The sequence below is a fragment of the Engystomops pustulosus genome, chromosome 9 (genome assembly GCF_040894005.1).
Source record: "Engystomops pustulosus chromosome 9, aEngPut4.maternal, whole genome shotgun sequence".
Classification (NCBI taxonomy): domain Eukaryota; kingdom Metazoa; phylum Chordata; class Amphibia; order Anura; family Leptodactylidae; genus Engystomops; species Engystomops pustulosus.
Window position 1 is genome coordinate 44664416 of NC_092419.1, and position 5096 is coordinate 44669511.

Below are 5096 nucleotides of genomic sequence, written 5' to 3' on the forward strand. Positions count from 1 at the left end.
CTTATACTCGAGTATATACGGTAATAATTATGCTCAAATCGACACTTTTGATGTGTACAAATAGCCTCTACACAGCCAAATTGACAATGAATTAAAAAAGTTTAGGGCTATTAAGTGACCATGCAAAAAGCACCCCCAAAAAGGTTTTTTTCACTGAACACATACAGATTGTGGTGGTTTTTTTTTTTGTTTTTTTTCCCTTCTTCCTGGCTTCGTCTCCAGTCTCAGGTTATGTGCTGCCTGGGCAGTAGATGGTGAGAAAATGTCTACATGCAAGGATTAACCCCTTCCGGCTCTGAGTGCAGTGACTTAGCGCTCAGTGTCCAATATAACGGACGCAGAAGCGGATGCCGGTTCAGCTCAAGATCTGAGCCGAACCGGCATCGGAAAACAAGGGGTGCGGCTGTAACTAATAGCCGGCACCCAAGTGTAACACCCGCGGTCGGAGTGGGCTCTGATCGCGGGTGGTTAACCCGTTAAATGCCGCAGTCAGTGTGACCGCGGCATTTAACTTGCCTTTGGGAGGGTCTTTTCCCCATGATTGGCCCCCCGAGCCATTTTCGAGGGGGGGGGGGGCATTGTTACTATGGCAATACTGGGTCCGATCTGGACCCCAGAGCTGCCTGTTAGAAGTGACATCATCTTACAGGCACAGTGCGAGCCTATGCATGTGCATAGGCTGACACTGCTAATACCCTGCAATACATCAGATGATTGCTTGTTCATGTCCCATGGTGGAAACTGTAAAAAAGTTGTAAAAAAAAAAAGATTATTCAATAAAAAAAATTATGTAAAAAATCAATAAAAATAGCCAGCAGCCCCATAACATATAAAGAGACATACAACGCAAAAATGTCTATATCATAACCCAAACCCCAAATATATAGTATCACCGCGTCCGTAACATACCGTAGAATAACAGTAAATAATTATTGAACCCGCACAATGAACTTCGTTAAAAAAAACGGTTATAAACCCTCCAAAAATTATGATTTTTACCTTTTCAATCCCACAAAAATAAAAAAAAATACTATAAATATTGATCAAAAAAACCATATGTACTCCAGAATGATACTGGTGCAAAGTACAACATGTCCCGCAAAAAACAAGCCGTCAACCAGCTACGTAGCCAAAAAAGTAACAATGATATGAAACTTGGAACACGGCAATGCAAAAATGATAGATTTTTCCCACATTAGGGTATTTTTTGACAAATGTAGTAAAACTTAAGAAAATATATTCATGTCTGGTATCCCCGTAATCGTATCAACCCATAGAATAAAGATAACATGATTATTAGGCTATATGGTGAACACCAAAAAAAGTAAAAATCCAGTACAGAATTGATGCTTTTCTCTACTCCTGCCCTCAAAAAAAATAAAAAAAATTTTCAACAATAAGGGATACCAACCCCAAAATGGTAACACTGGAAAAAGCATCTCACCGCGCGAAAAAAATGCTGTCTCATGGCCCCAATAACAAAAAAGCAAAAATTTTATAGTCTACAAAAGGGGCCAATGAGGCCTAAAAGAGCAATGATTTCAGATTTTGAAAATGGCACATTTTTCAAAAAATTCTTAATTTTTTTTTTTGTAAATAAAAGCAAAACTTATGAGCCAAAATTTACCACTAAAATGAAGTGCAACATGTGGGGAAAAAAAACTATCTCATAATCACTTTCATAAGTAACAGTTTTCAAAAGTTATAACTATATAGCCTCAAGCTACAAAATGGCTGCGTCCTTAAGGGGTTAATTTAGCCAGAAATCTTATTAATACATCCCAAAACCCAAGGCAATGCTAGATCACTATTGAAAATGTGAAATATTTAAATGTGTAGCGTACACTTAGAAATCTGTTATGTATATAATAATGAAAAGCTCTGAGTCTTTTGCTGCCTGTAACCTGCATATTTTTAGTTAAGTATTTAATTGTCTATTTGGCCTGCAGGGGGCACTGCTGTGAAAAAATATAAATATTGTATGTAAATTGGCACAGCTCTGTTAGGAAAGCAGTACAACACATTTTCCATGCCCGTTCAATAGATTACCTTGTTTTTTATTTAAATATTTGGAACATATTCCATGAGAACTTAGAAGATAAATAATTTATTTTTAAAATTGTTACAATTCTTTTTGGAACTTTTTACCAATTCTTGAACTGGATAAAATGTTTGAGTGAGCAAATCAGCAGCTACTATTATGTTCCTGTAGTGCTAAATATACACAGTGCAACCAACCACTGTAAAAATGTTTAACTTATTGGGGCATTTGCTATTCTTGTGTGGGTGCAAAGTAAAAATATGTCAGGCTTATCAATTCTCATAATTTTTTTGATCCACCTGAACCAAAAAAATGTATATTCCTCTTTTTGAAGTCTATCCAATTGCATTGCAAAAGTTTTTCTCATTTTTATATGTTAGACACAAACTTATGTGTATTTTATTTCATAGAGGGACACAAATTATCAAGTATTTGTGTGAAAAAAATGCATTTCTGCAAATATTTATGTTTTTTTAAAAAATGCTGTGCTACGTGATAATTATTGAGGGTACTGTCTTGATTAATATTAATGAGGGGATGCATATAAATTGAGGGGGCAGTTGTGTATTACATAATTAAGGGATTAGATTGTGAGCCCCATTGGGGACAGGGACCATTTTGGCAAACTCTGCAGCGCTGCGTAATCTGTGTGCGCTATATAAATAAAGGAATTAAGGGATGACATTGCTGTTTAAAAATTTGTGCGCTGTCTATAAATTAGGATCACTTTGCATCTGGGTGACATTATGCTGTAAGTGACTAGTATTTTTAGGGGCACAGTGTGGAGATATGATGCAAAGAACGAGAGACATCCCATTGTGAATTCTGCAACAATCAGTCATGGCTGGGAGACGTTATCATGAATTGTCACATGTGAGGTGTCCACAGGATGAAGACCAGGGTGGACCAGGCCTGCACAGAAAAAGGAGGCAACAGCTGCAAGTGATTTCTACAGTGAGGACTTTGTGTGCGATACATTTTTTTGCAGCCATATAGTAAAGTGCAGTATATTCCCAACTGGGTTTACTGTATAATAACGTATGTGGTGCATTCATTGCTAGTATATTGGCAATATTTTACATTTTAAATTTAGATTGTGGTTATATATTGTGTGTGTAAAATAAACATGGTGTGTGTTTGTAGAGTATATATGATGAAATGTTAATATATGTGTTTGTATAATGCTTATGTACAGTGAGGGAAATAAGTATTTGATACCAGGCCAATTTTGCAAGTTTTCACACCTACAAAGAATGGAGAGGCCTAATTTTTTGTAGGTACTGTATTGTAGACAAAATAAAAAAAAAAAACCCCAGAAAATCACATTGTATGATTTTAAAATAATTATCATTTTATTGCATGAAATAAGTATTTGATCCCTTTACCGATGAGCAAGAATTCTGGATCTCTCAGTGCTGTTAGTTTCTCTTTAATAAGCTCCTCCTACTGTGCACTGCACGTGAAAAATGCACCATACAAGTCTATGAAGACGCATCAAAAACGCATTGCACTCTGAGACACTTGCAAGTGCAATGCAAGTGCAATGCATTTTTCACGCATCAATTGCCATAGAAAAGATAGAGCTCAGTCCAATGCATTGAAATTGCATTGAAAACGCGCGTGAAAAACTGAGACACTGAACAAACTGACTGAAAACTGATTGCACTCTGATGCAAAATGCGCGTTTTTCACTGACCAAAGCCTGATCGCACCCTGATCAAACTCTGACGTGATCTGCAACGCAAGTGTGGAAGGGGCCTAATTCACAAGGTAAATTTACACCCAGTGTTTTGCTCAACATTTTTATGGCTATATGCTATACATGATAGGAAAATATATAGTTCACTGCACAATATTGGGCCTCATTTATGAGAACAAACTGGTCAGGTTACCCACAGCAAGCAGGAAACCTTTTTCATTTCTTCAATTTCCCAAAACAAACTGCTATGGGAAACCAGAGTCAGGAAATAAGTTCTCCTTATAGAGAGTTTGCCAATTAATGCCTCCTTATAGGCATGTGGGGGCTTAAATCCATTGATGCTGTACTAGGGAATTTTGGGAAATATGCAAATGTTTTCCAAGGTGGGAAATGGAAAACAATGCCTCCTTTTGCTACCTTGTAACGTAGTCCCCTTGATACCAAGTATGACCTACAAGAAGCCTTATGACATAGTGTGGGATTATGCCAAACCAGTATATCGATTCCAGAGGGAACAGACTCCCAACTGTAGACAGCACTGTTTTCACCTGGTTGGGTCTCTTTAGTACAGCATAGGGAACTGGTTTACTGTTACTTCCTGACCCTAGTCAATAGCTACTCACTCAGCCAAACTAGTTTTATGCAGCGGCAAGAAGTTTATTGACTTTATAGAGAAAACATCCTATGGGCAGATCAGTAACACCATGAAGGCCTAGGGGTATTTAGTGGGACACTGGTGACCTAGGTGATCTCCTCTCTGCTGGGACCATAGTATCACTCTAGTACAGTGATGGGGAACCTTTTGACGACCCAGTGCCCAAACTACAATCAAAACCCACTTATTTTCGCTCTGTCAGTTTTCAATCGTATTGGTGTCCTGAGGAGAAAAACTTTAATTTTTCTACTAGCTTCCCTTCTGGCTCCCCTAAACGGGAAGAATTCTGGGGCCCAGTCCAATGTTAATCCAGGTCTGCCCACACTTCTTCACTCCTACTGCAGTCCCATACAGCACAGGAAGTGCCGCTTTACAACTGTAGTGATGTCCTAGGCTTTTTGGGACTGCAGGAGGAGGCCATGTCTGGTGAACTTTGTGCAAGGGGTGACAGCATGGGTATCCACAGAGAGGGCTCTGAGTGACAACTTTGGTACCTGTGTTTGCCACCCCTGCTCTAGTATTATCAAACACCCCCCCCCCCCCCCAACTCATCGTAGCTCCACAACATCTGGAGATTCATTGGGTTGCTTAGCACCAGTCGCAATAATAACGGATATCCTAATTGCTCTGCTGCCTTATATGGTAAAGTTCTCATCGGAAACTGAAAGGAAAGTTGGCTGTCCAAAAAAGTTGAATGGGAA